The following is a 14,174-nucleotide window of genomic DNA, read 5'->3' as shown; positions in this document are numbered from 1 at the left end:
TTGCTCCCCTACAGATACAGCAATCAGCCAATAAGGAGTCCCCACCATCTTGATGGCTCGGTGACGTTGCCTCACAAACCACTCGTCCTGGCAAACCGCCAGGCGCCATCTTGACTTGGTTGCGGCCTCCAACAGGACACAGCTTGACTTGCCAAGTCACTTGTCCTGTTTCCTGATGCCCCCAGAGGCAGCAGCCAGTAGGCAGCCCTGAAGCGCTTCACCTAGCCTGAGCAGGAGGACTCACCAGAATCTGGAACCTGCCACCCAGCTCTTTTTATAGTTCATTTAGAGAGAGAGTCCCACTGAGTTGCTAAGGACCTCACTAAGTTGCTGAGGCTGGCTTTGAACTCGTGATCCTCCTGCCTCAGCCTCCAGAGCCACTGGGATTATAGGCGTGTGCCACCACGCCAGGCATTGGTGAGTTATTTTTGAAACAAACCCCATGCAGAGATCTATCCTTCCTAAGAATTTAGAAAACTACTGTACCTTGCCACAATTTAACCAGTGTCACCCATTGCCATTACATTTACCCCTAAATACCAAAGCCAGCATAATCATTCCAGCCGGGAAGAATCTCCTACTTACTTTTGACACCTGTTATGGTTTGGAAGTGGTTTGTCCACCAAAGGTTCATGTGTCGGAAACTGGGTCTCCAATGTGGCAGTTTTAAGAGGCTATAGAGCCAGGCACACCTGTCTTCCCAGCAGCTCGGGAGGCTGAGGCAGGAGGATGGTGAGTTCAAAGCCAGCCTCAGCAACTTAACAAGGCCCTAAGCAACTCAGCGACACCCTGTCTCTAAATAAAATACAAAATAGGGTTAGGGATGTGGCATAGTGGTTAAGTGCCCTTGAATTCAATCCCCAGGATTCCCCCCCGCCAAAAAAAAAGAGAGGACGTAGAATCTTTAAGAGGGGGGTCTCCTGGGAGGTAACGAGATTATTGGGACTTTGCTTTCAGAAGGAATACATGTACCTGTGACCTGAAAAGAAAAGCAACTTATATAAAAGCATACTAGGAAACTGATCTTATTAGAGCAGCACCCCAATCTTCAGTTCCCTCTCTGTATCTCTGCCTCTTCCCTAGGGACTGACTAAGCTTCCAGAAGGGCTAATGTACTGAATGCAGAGTTCAGCTGACACTTCTCGACGAGGCTCAGTAAACATCCCCATCTATAGTGGTGGCAAAGGTCCTGCCAAAGAAATGAAAGACCCCTTCTTAGATGCCACTAAGTGCTCTACTCATCCTTTTCATTAAGAGAGACCTGATTCAGCTCCGAGAGTGCTACACAAAGCATCCTGAACACAATGGCCGTATTTCTAAAGCCTTTAGACGGATGAGGCTGATTCTCAGGGGAATGCCGAGGGAGAAACTTGAATTATCTTATTTCTGAGAAACTCCATGAGCTCAAGTCCCCGATGCTTCATTCCAGCTCTCACAGTGTGCTTTTCTGGAACCCCGATAAAGTCTCGATCAACTGAATTACAAACAGAGGTGGCTTCCCTCTCCAGCAGTCTGCAAATTGCCTCGGGCTCATTGGCTATTAATGGTTTCCCCTTCAATTTGTGGGACTTTGCATTTTTCAGGGGTCTCTCTCTAAAGCCTCTCTGCACCCTACTTCTGTGCTCTGCTTTTGATCTATAATGTCCACAGGGTTTTTGTTAATTTGGTAAGAAAAAAAAAGAATTCTCCAATTGTCACAGTAGAAAAATGATCCTATGGCGGACAGGAAATGTAGATAACCATTTACCGTCTGTGTAAAGCCATTAAGTCTCATTTGGTCACAACATCTTAGAACCCTAGGAATTTTTTTTGCTTATTTAATCCAGCCATTGAGGAATGACATAGTAGTGAGCTCTCAAGTGAATCACAAATGCAGTCACTAATTCTCTTTGGAACTCCATGTACCTATTATGTTTCTGTTTACTTGGGTAGGACACTTGAGCCTCTTTTCTAAGCCCAATGGAGTTTAAATGTCACTAGGTTGGCATCTCCAAATGCCAAAGCCAGAGTAACCATTCCAGCCCATTAGGACCTCCTCCTTACTTTTAATACCTGGTTGGAAGTGGTTTGTCCTCCAAAGGTTTGTCGGTTGGAAACTTGGTCTCCACTGGGACAGCATGAAAAGGTGGCAGAATCCTTAAGAGGCAGGGCTTCCCGGGAGATAATTAGGTCATTGGATCATTGCCCTCAAAAGGAATTAATGTTGGTCTCTTAGAGTGATTTAGTTTCCACAAGAATAGGTGTGGATTGCAAGTTCAAAGCCAGCCTCAGTAACTTAGCTAGGTGCTAAGCAACTCAGTGATACCCTGTCTCCAAATGAAATACAAAATAGGACTGGGGATGGGGCTCAGTGGTTAAGTGCTCCTGAGTTCAATCCCCAGTACCCGCCCCTGCCCCCACCAAAAAAGGACAAGACTGTTCTCTCTGCTCTCTGGCTTCCTGTCCCACCATCCATGGGATCTATCCCTCTTACATATGGTCCTACCCAGATGCCACCCTCTATACTGCAACACAGCCAAGGGGGGCTTCACCATAGGTCAGTCAGATGGGTCCACCTTATCTTCCATTTTCAGTCTCCAAAACTATGAGCTAAATAAATCTGTTTTTCTTATAAATGGCTCAGCCTCAGATAGTTTGTTACAGCAACAGAAAATTGAATGAATACAATATCTACCAATGGATGGCTGCTATAAAACTTGGACCTGGACCTAGAATTTAGAGGCCACCACAATATTGCTCTTATGCTTTAAGCTGAGCCTGTGTGACTTCTGAAGCCTAATTCATGATCCCATGCTTGAACCAAACCTTTCCATCCAGGCCTGACTTGGTGACTACTTCTGTTACATCATCTATTTCCCCAAAGAGAAATGTAGAATTCATTCTTTGAGTTTATTTCTAGCTGGTATCAGTTACTGTTGAACAACTAACAAAATAAACAAGATTCCTGCCCAACTAGAGCTTACAGTCTAGTGGAAGAGAAAAACTATAAAGCATATTTTAAAAATTAATCAACAATAGACTTCTGGATTATTATAAATGCTATGAGAAAAAGAAGATGATGGTGAGGCCCTTACTGTCGTCAAAGTAGAGGAGATCTGGGATGTTTTGAGGAGCAAAACTTATGGCAAAAACTGTACACATAGAAGGTATTTTATTGTCATTTTATTTTCCTAGTCTTGACCTTGGAACATGGATGAAACAGAATTCCTAGGAGAGAGAAAGGGCACACTTGCCTGGGAGGTGTTACAGAGAGTTTAATGGGGGCAGGATTAAGGGAAAGCACAGAGGGGTCGTGGTGATCCCTCTACCACGTCAAGGCATGAAGAGGCATGGAAGGAGGAGAGGTTGCGAAAGTTGGAAGGAGATGTCCCCAGGAGCCGGGGCTTTAGAAAGAGACCACAACTGTCTTGGCAAGGAGTGAGCCAGGGAGATGAGGACCCCCCAACTCCCTCTCCTCTGGCTGTGCATCCTCTCTCGGGGTCCCACAAATAGTGAAACCCAGCCGGAAGTCAAAGGGCAAGAGATTGTGGACACTGCAGCCCACAGAGATCCGCCTCCTGAGGACGGAGGGAGAACTAGCAAAGGCTGGAGGTGAGCATGGAGGACCAGCGGGGAATAGACATTGTTATGGTGTGGATGTGAGTGTCCCCCAAAAGCTCACCTGTGAAACAGTGCAAGAAGGTCCAGAGGAGACATGACTGGGTTGTGAGAGCCTTAACCCAATCAGTGAATGAATCCCTGATGGATTAACTGGGTGGTGGCTGGAGGCAGGTGGGTGTGGCTGGAGGAGGTGGCACTGGGGATGTGGCTTTGGGGTCTACATTTGTCTCTGGAGAGTGGAGTCTCTCTCTGCTTCCTGATCACCATGTGAGCTGCTTCCTTTCACCACACTCTTCCTCCATGATGTCCTGCCTCCCCTCGAGTCCCGAGGAATGGAGCCTGCTGTCTATGGACTGAGACCTCTGAAACTGTGAGCCCCCAAATAAACTCTTCCTCCTCTACAATTGTGCTATTGGGTCCTTTAGTCACAGCAGTGGAAAAGCTGACTCAAACAGCCATCATAAAATAGCATGCACCAGGTTTGAACTATGCTAACCTGCGCTCCCACCTCGAAGCATTAATTAAGACAAATACAACTGCAGGGAGAGGAAATTCAACATACAGCTCAGGTTTCACTGTAAACCTGTCCTGGGCAGGCAGGCCGTTTTGGGGGGGTAGGAGCACCAAGACCGCGTGCCTTCATGAGATGATGCAACTAACGTCTTTCCCATGCCACGTCCCTCTACAGTCAGTCCTGTGACCATGAGAGTGTCCTGCGTGGTATTTCAGAAAAATCAAGAGAGCCTGACAATTGTCATAACAACCATTCCCAACAAGAGTACACCAACAATTTGAGTGACTGTTTGAGACATTCAAGATGACAGGCTTGGGTAGCTTAAGCTCTGGTTTATCAGGGATAAAATAAAAAAATTGCCTTCTGGCTGGTCTTGCATAAATTTGGATTTCAGGTAATAAGTGACAAGATGAATTTTCCTTCCCAGTCAAGTCCCTTGTCATCCTTCAGGCCACCTTCAATTACTTGTGCTATCTTTAGCATTCAAGAGATTTATATATATATATATATATATATATATATATATATATATATATATATATATATATATATATATATATATCAAATTATAGGAAACTATTTAAGGGCCAGAAAGGATTTTTCTGTTCCTGACTTTTCTTTTTCTTTTTTTTTTTTTTTTTTGGTACTTCCTCAATTTCCTAGTCATACATTTGTGGTTTATTTCAATTCAAATCAGCTTTACAACTTAGCAACCATTGATTGCATGCCTCTTCTGTGCCAGGTTTAGATACAAACTGCATGAACTAAAATTACCTTCCAGATACTCCAAACTTGCCCAATGCGTTTCAAAGTGTCTGTGTGATTTTTGTGTTTACAGTGTTACATCAGTTTATCTTTCTTTCTTTTTTTTTAATATTGGGAATTAAACCCAGGGACTCTTCACCACTGAGCCCCATCCCCAGCCCTTTTATTCATGTTTTATTTAGAGACAGGGTCTCTGTGAGTTGCTTAGCCCCTTGCTTTTGCTGAGGCTGGCTTTGAACTCATGATCCTCCTGCCTCAGCCTCCCAAGCTGCTGGGATTAGAGGCATGCGCCACTGTGCCTGGCTCAGTTTATCTTTTTAAATTAGCATTGCTTTATGATTTACAGTTAATGCTTGAATTTCTTTCCTGAGGATATTGATGTGGTACCACTATATATTACCTTGGCCACTTGGTCAACATATTGCAGCCGGTGGTCACAGGATGGAACTCCTAGGGATCATCCACATGATTTTTGCATAGGTTTTGCCAACATGCATTGAGCGGTGGGCCAGTGTGCACCCTGGCAGAAACGTAATGGAGGCTTTGCAGGTTAGCACAGGTGAGAATTGTGTAGGTGTGACTGCACTGTGCCATGCCATGCACCACAGAGACACAGAGATGAGAACTGCGACATTTCCACACTCAAGGAGACCCCAATCTTATGCAGAAGGGAGATGATTAAGAATAACTAATACATCAGGGAGAAGGTTGTATCTGTCTTATGCAAGGGAAAGAAGGGGGAGGTAAAATCTGAGGCCCATCAGAAAGGATAAAGCGGAAATAGCCCCGGTTCAGGCCTGAAAAGAGAAGTAAGATTTCAAAGGGCATCTTTGGTGGTAAAAGAGAGCCCAGCAGAGTGGGTATAAGCATGCTCAGACCCAGGAAAGGACCAAGGTGCTCAGGGAATGTGACAATGCTCTCAGTGTCACTGTCAGGTGAGGAGATGAAGGCCTGCAGTGTCAGAGCAAGGTCATTAGAATAACCCAGAGATAATGCGAATCCCAGCTCTGCCCTTGCGTGACCTTGGACCTGTTACTCAATTTGATGATGACTCAGTGGCCTCATCTTTTGGATGAGGAAGCAACACTGTCTCATAGGGTAGTCATGAGGGTTAAATGAGCTGAGACATTCATTCAAAGCACTTTCCCTTCTCCCACATCTTATTTTTCTTCTGAAATCATTCTGCAACCAAAGAAAGTAAAAGAAGCATTTGAATACTGATTTTTATAAGTAATAATAATAACTGTAAACATCTGCTGGTTTTTCGATACCTTCCAGACACAGGCTAAGTACTCCATCAGCAGCCCCTCCACAGATCACATGGGATGGTTTTACCCACTTTGCAGATGAGAAGACTAGAACTTAGGGAGGTGAACTAAATGTCCATGGATTGTGAAGTGGTAGGGCAGGCGTTTTGAGAGAAGTAGTCTAGCTCCATGGCCCAGGATCTTAAACACTACATTAAATGGTGCCCTGGATAAATAGGTGAGACTCACCCATTTATTTGGCACCAAGTCACTCAACATAGTCTGTGATAGGCACTGTAGGTAAACCAAAGAACAAAAATCTCTAGCCTCATGAATCTTCTATTCTGTACAAGAAGAAGGCCAATAAATAAATAAGGTGTATATTTCAATTTTATTATGATGTATTAATTATGCATATTCATGGGGCTCAGCATGATATCTCCATATGTACATATAGCAAGAAATCAAATCGAACCTACCTTGGTCATTCTCCCTCTCACCCCTCACACACCCTTCCTTGTCTGTGGTAATCACTCTTCTACTTTCACATTGATATTTTTTAGCTTCCACATAGGAGAGAGAATATAGCACTTTTCTTTCTGTGTCTGGTCTATTCCACTTAACACAATCTCCTGCAGTTAGTTCCATCTGTTTTGCTGCAAAGGACACGATTTCCTTCTTCTTTATGGCTGAGTAGTATTCCACAGTGTTGATGCACCATATTTTCTTCATCCATTCATCTATTTATGGCACCCAGATTGGTTTCATATCTTAGCAATTGTGAATTGTTCTGCAACAAACATGGATGTCCAAGTATCTCTTTGGTATACTGATCTCTCTCTCTCTCTCTCTTTTTTTTTTTTTTTTGGTGATATAGCCAGAAGTGAGATAGCTGGATCATATGGTAGATTTATTTTTACTTTCTTAAGGAACTTCCATATCGTTGTCCATAATGGCTACACTAATTCACAGTCTCACCCACAATGTATGGGGTTCCCTTTTCTCTGCATCCCCTCCAGCACTTGTTATTTTGGGGTGGTTGATAATAGCTATGCTACTGGTATGAGCTGCTAACTCCCTTTAGCTTTAATTTGCATTTCCCTGATGGCTAATGATACTGAGCATAATCTTACATGTTTGTTAGGTGCTTGCATTTCCTGGTTTGAGATGTGACTATTCATACATTTTCCAAATTTAACTAGATTATGTGGTAGTTATTTAATGCAGTTGTTGTGGGATTTATTGTGCATCTTACATATTCTGGACTTTAATCTTCTGTGAGATGAACAGTTGCCAAATATTTTCTCCCCTTCTGTAGACTGTCTCTTCCCTCTCTTCATTGTTTCCTTTGCTATGCAGAAGTTTTTTAGTCTGATATAATCCTGTAGCAGAAAACATGGGTCAGGACACCGAGATCTAAAAGCAACACTCTATTAGTGGCGCCACGGCCCAGAGGGATAATTCCCAAAGTCTGAGCCCCGAGCACAGCAGGGCTTTTACTTTTATATATAGTGAGTTTAGGGTGCATCGAGGCAAGTGCATCAAGTAGGGTGCAATTCTATTGGAGGGTACATTCTACATTCCTTACATGATATAAGCTTGTCAACAGACTGGGGACTCTGAGCCCATACAGTTTAGGGACTTTTACTGCACTAAAGCTAAAGGGGGGACTGTTCTGTCCCATTGCTGTGTTTCCTGCTTCCACCACTGCAGTTATCTCTTACAGGTACCTGTCAGCCACTGCAGGCCTCTGTGGTTGAATGTCAGTCAGCAGAGCTGCTGTGTGTGAGCGTGCAAAGCCACAGCCTGTCACCTCTTACACTGCTGAAGTTCCCATTTTGCTCTACCACAATCCCATTTGTCCATTTTTGCTTATGGTCCCTGTGCTTTGGGGTCCTATCCAGAAAATTGTGACCTGTACCAGTATCTTGAAGTGTTTCCCCTGTTTTTTTTTTCCTAATAGTTCCAGATTTTCAGGTCTTACATGTAGGTCTTTGATCATCCTGAGTTTCTTTTTGGACAGGAGGAGAAAGAGGGGTCAAGCTGCATGTGGATATTCAGCTTGCCCAGCACCATGGATGGAAGAGGCCGCCCTTTCTCATAGGTTTTTGTCACCTTGGTTGGGAATCCGTTGCTGTAGATGTATGGGTTGATTTCGGGGATCTCTGTTCTGTTCCATTGGTGTGTGTGTGTGTGTGTTTGTGCCAGTTTCCATGCCATTTTGGTTTTGTAGCTTGAATGGTAGAGATATTCACTTTCTCTTTATCCCTAGGCATTGGACTTATTTATTGTAGCTATTGTGAATGGGATTGCTTTCATGATTTCTTTCTCAGCAAATCATTATTGGTATATAGAAAAACTACTGATTCTGTATGTACATTTTTGCTCCTGCTACTTCACCAAGCTTGTTTGTCAGTTCTAATAATATTTTGGTTCAATCTTTAGATTTATTTTTTGTTGCTGTTGTTTTTATTTTCTGGTACCAGGGATTGAACTCAGGGCTGCTTACCCATGGAGTCACATCCCCAGCCCTTGTTCATATTTTATTTAGAGACAGGGTCTCACTGAGTTGCTGAAGGTCACACTATATGGCTAAGGTTGGCTTTGAACTCACCATCCTCCTGCCTCAGGCTCCTGAGCTGCTGGGATGACAGGCTTGTGTCACCACTCCCTGTGGGTCTTTAGGTTTTTCTATATGTTGAATCATATCACCTGCAAACAGGGGTAGCTGATTCACTCCCTTCCTGTTTGTATGTCATTTATTTTCTGCCTAGTTCCTTCCTTCATTGCTCTTCCCCAAACTTCTGGTACTAAATTGAATGAGAGTCATAGGAATGGACACCCTTGTCTTGTTCTTGATCTTGGAGGAAATGCTTTCAACTTTTTCCCATCCAACATGACATTGGCCTTGTGCTTGTCATATACATCCTTTATTTTGCTGAGCTACAATCCTTCTCTGCCTAATTTCTTCAGGCCTTTCCTCATGAAGGGATGGTGGATATTATCAAATGCATTTTTTCCTGCATCTATGGAGATGATCATATCGTTTTTATCTTTCGTTCTGTTGACAGGATTTTATTAATTTACATCTATTGAACCATCCTTGCATCCCTGGAATTAAATCAACTTTCTTATACTGAATGATATTGTTTATGTGCTGCTAAATCTCAGCTGCTAGTTTTGTGGAGAACTTTAAATCTCTGTTTAGCAGGATATTGGTCTATAATTTTCTTTGGTCATTGTGTCCCTTGTCTGGTTTGGGTAGTAGGGCAGTGCTAGTCTCAGATGAGAGAGTTCCCTCCCCTTTAATTCTATGGAATTGTTTGGGAAGAACTGGTATTTGTTTTTTTAAGTTTTTAAAATTTTTTAATAAAATTTTTTAATAAAATTTTTTAAAGTTTTTAAACATTAGTTTTTAAAAAATCAGTAAAGAAGCCTTTCAGTCTTGGTGGGACACTTTTTATTGCTGATTTGGTCTCATTACTTGTTATTGGTCTATGGGGGTTTATTATGACCTTCTGGTTCAATATACTCGCTAAGTGTAGTATTCTTGGTTGGTGGTTTATTTGTGTCAAGACTTGAATTGCATCATTCCATATGTTTCTGACCCTTAATGTTTCTGTTGTTATTCTGATAGAGATAGTGTGACTTGCTGCTTTTCTTTGGCAGATTTTAGAATTTTTTTCTTTGTAGTACTTTTTTTTGGTATGTGTGTGTATGTGTGTATATTTGTGTGTGGTGCTGGGGATTGAACCCAAGGCCTTGTGCATGCAAGGCAAGCACTCTACCAACTGAGCTAGATCCCCAGCCCTTCTTTGTAGTCCTTTTGGGCATTTTCCTATAATTTGCCACAGTGAAGGTCTCTTCTGGTCACGTCCATTTCAGAGCCTCCTTATATAGACATCCTTATCTTTCTGAAGATTAGGGAAATTTTCTATTATTTCGCTGAATACATATTTTGTGGGATTTTTATTTTGTTTTGTTTTGTTTGAAATTAACTTTTTTTTTCCTCTTTGGATATTCTGAAAATGTGGCTATATGTGCATTTCATGGTATCCCAGGGTCTCGAATGATGTCTTCATTTCTTCTTCTTTTTTTTTTTTGTCTGATTAGGATATTTAAAAAATAAATAAATAAAACCTGTCTTGAAGTTCAAATATTCTTTCTTCTACTTGATCTAATCTGTTTTGTTTGTTTGTGTGTGTGTGTGTGTGTGTGTGTGTGTGTGTGTTTGTTTTTGTTACCAGAGATTAAACCCAGGGTCATTTAACCACTGAGCCACATCCTTAGCATTTTTTCATATTTTATTTAGAGACAGGGTTTGCTAAATTGCTCAGGTTGGCTTTGAATTTGCAATCCTCTTGCCTCAGCATCCTGAGCTATTGGGATTACAGGCATGTGCCACCGTGCCTGGCTTGATCTAATATGTTATTGAGCCTTTTAACTGTATGTTTTATTTGACTCACTAAGCATTCATGTCTAATATTTCTGTTTAGTTCTTTTTCAAAATTTTTTATTTCTCTTCTGAATTTCTCATTCATATCCTGCATTATCTGGCTAATGACATTTAACTGTTCATCAGCATTCTCTGAAACCTCATTGAGTTTTTTTATTATAACCATTGCTTTGCATTCTTTATCAGGTATTTCATCCATATCAATTTCTTTGGGATCTGTAGCTAGAAAACTATCATGTTATTTTGGATGCATGATATCACCTTGGTTTTTCATAGTTTTTATGCTCACGGGTTGAGATTTATGCATCTGGTGAATCAAGTCTATCCACTGGTTTAATGGGGTGGCCTTCTTGGTAAGTGGTTTTCTTCTGACGATGTGTCTTGGGGTAGTGGTTTGATAGGCAATATTGGCATTATTTCCAGCTGGAATACCATAGTGTCATCTGCTAAGGCTTCTTTTTTGGATGTAGTGCCTGCTGTGGAGACTTGGAGAGATCCAATGTGTCTGCAGACCACACAAGGTGGGAACCCCCTAGCAGTTCAGGCAGATGTGTTACAGATGGCAATGGGTGTGGGTCCTCACCATGTGGCTCCTCCTACAATAGGAGTATTGGTGCCTATTGGGTGATGGGGGTTTCCTCAGGTACTAGGGTGCTGTCCGTGGTACTATCAAGGATGGCAGGCATTTGCAGTCCCAGCAGTGCTGAGGGGCCTGAAGCACCAGTTCTCTGCCCAGTTAGTGGCATGGGTCCAGATGCTGTCAAGAAAGAGGCAGTGGCAGGAACTGCAGCCACTCTGTGGTGCTCCCACCCAGGCCTGACCCCAGTGAATACCCACACAAGGTACATAGGTGGGCGGCAGGATCCTGTAGGTGGAGTGGCAATAGCAACCACGGTGATCCTCTCATGGCTAGCTGTACACATCTAGAAGTGTTCCTATAACTCTTCTTTGGCCATAGGTACCAGATATACAGCAATGTCCAGAGCCAGGCTGTTCTCCCCCATCCCACCCCGCCATCAGATCCTTCAGCTATTGCATAAGCTCAGGGATGGAGCAACAGCCCAAGGCACAGAGCAACAGCAGGAACCAACCAGGGTGCTTCCTCCCCACCCTATTAGCAATGGGCACCTGGGCACCGCGTGGTGGGGAGGGATGTCAGGCACCACGTGGACACCTGGGTCTAGTCCTGAAGCTAACACACATCCATCACAACAGGTCACACCCTTGGTCTCAGAGGCAAGCACTCTGATCTCCCAGTTCTTGAAGGTGGCTTCCTGTGTCACAACATCCGTCCCCTACCATGCAGCAGGCTTTGGTCATAGTCACTGTTCTGGGCCAATTCATACCCACTTGGTAGATAGACCCTGAACCAGTGCAGGGCAATGTCTATGAAATCCAAGAGATGGGCATATGCCTGGGTTTCTTCCTCCCAGAGCAGACGAAGCCCAGACAGTAGCTCAGTTCTTTAGATGGTTCCTGGCAATAGCACCCTGGGTATTCAGATCATCTTCCAAAGCAAGTCTACTGTGAAGATTTCAGGTGACTTACCTGAGTGGGCTGAAAACCTGTGGGGACTGGGAAGCTTTCGCAGCCAGGTTGCCCACAGCCACACCGACCTGGTGTGCTGGGACTCTCTCTTCCACCAATGTCCCTGCAAAGGGGAGACACTTCCTCTCCCAGTGGCGGAGGCAGGGTGGCAGGTGCTAGGGCATTCTGTTTCTCTTACTGTTCTGTTGTCCCAGGTCTCTGGAACGTACAAGGTTCCAGTCTCTCTTCAGCTGATCTCTGGTGTCCTCCTACCTCACTCACCTCAAAGTGCAGCTCTACACCTGGTACTTTGGTTCTTCTCATGGAGGAGGAGAGGGTTGGGCACCTCTTTTCAACCATCTTGGATCTCCAAATTGGAGACATTTTCATGTTTTGAAAGGAGATAAGTGCTGTCAACAACAACAACAACAAGCCAGGCACGGTGGCCCATGCCTGTAGTCCCAGCGGCTCCCAAGGCTGAGGCGGAGTTCAAAGCCAGCCTCAGCAACTTAGCAGCGAGGCCCTCAGCAACTCAGCGAGACCCTGTCTCTAAATAAAATATAAAAAGGGCTGGGGATGGGGCTCAGTGGCTGAGTGCCCCTGGGTTCAATCCCTGATACAAAACAAAGCAAAAAAAAAAAAAGCATAAAACCAGAACACATAGTCAGGAGTGTGGAGGGCATAATGGTGCTTAAATATGGTGGCCAGGGAAGATGGCATAGCAGAGGTAACATGGAGGGACGTGGAAGAAATAATGGAGAGCCCCGCCAGGGTATCTGGGTCAGAGCTTTCCAAAGGGCAGGACTGCAAATTAGGGGACCCTGAGGTGAAATCAGGTTGTGTCTTCTGGAGAAACAGCAAGGTCAGTGTGACTGGGGAGGGTTGGTGAGGAGGAGAGGGACAGATAAGGACCAGAGTGACTGGGATGAAGTCAGGAATGTAACCAAAAGTCACACTTTATCAGTCACACCTTGTGGACCTGTGAAGTACCTGGAATTCTCTAAGAATGACAGAGGAGTCACGGATAAACCTTGAGCACAAGAATAATGCTATCTCGCCCAGTGCAGTGGAACACACCTGTCATCGTGGTGGCTCACAACTCAGAGGCTGAGACAGGAGGATCGTGAGTTCAAAGCCAGCCTCAGCAACTTGGTGAGGCCCTAAGCAACTCAGTGAGACCCTGTCTCTAAATAAAATACAAACTAGGGCTGGGGATGTTGGGTTCCATGGTTAAGCGCCTCTGGGTTCAGTCCTTAGTACCAAAAAAGAAAAAAAAAAAAAGAATGACACTGTCTCATCTTGTACCAGCGTCACTCTACCCATACATTTGCAGTGAAGCAGGGGATCAGTTTGTGTTAGAGTCTGTAAACAAGTCAGGATGGCGCCTGGCAAATGTTAGAGTCTGTAAACAAGTCTGGATGGCGCCTGGCAAAATGCCAGAGGGAGTGGTTTGTGAAGTTACTCCACTGAGCCATTAAGTGTGGAGATTCCTTATTGGTTGACTGATGTATCTAGTTTATGTTAATTAGATAAGCTGTGTGGAATGTATAAATACCCCTCCTGTCCTACAATAAACGGCTCCCACTCCTGCTGTATCAATCAACACAAGTTGTTCGTCACCCCCCGGTTATTTTGCCCAGCCAGCCGGGCTGCGGCAAGTTTGCAGGTGACTGCAGCCACCCTGGCCAAATGAACTCAGTCAGATGGTGGTTGCAGTGGCAGAAGTGACAGGCAGTCGACTGTGGTTATATGTGGTTATAGTCTCACCGGGAGGGTTTGCTGGTGGATTAAACGTGGCTCAGGAAAGAGAAGCTGAGTGGACAATGGAGCCCAGGGTTCTACAGCCTCCATCACCAGATCCATTCCTCAACTTGAGACACCGAGAAGGGGGAATCTTCCCCTAGGACTCTCATATTCAGAGAAATAATCTAGGAATGCAGAAAACAAGGAGCAGTGGAACACAAGCGTGTAGCACTGACAGTGACCATGGGGGTTTGTGTGACTCTATTGTCCTAAACAGAATAGACTTTTTCTCAGGCTCCCAAGCACACGCAAAGCTCTTCAG

Source organism: Marmota flaviventris, chromosome 1 (assembly GCF_047511675.1).
Source record: "Marmota flaviventris isolate mMarFla1 chromosome 1, mMarFla1.hap1, whole genome shotgun sequence".
NCBI classification, from domain to species: domain Eukaryota; kingdom Metazoa; phylum Chordata; class Mammalia; order Rodentia; family Sciuridae; genus Marmota; species Marmota flaviventris.
Note: the sequence above shows the minus strand (reverse complement) of the source record.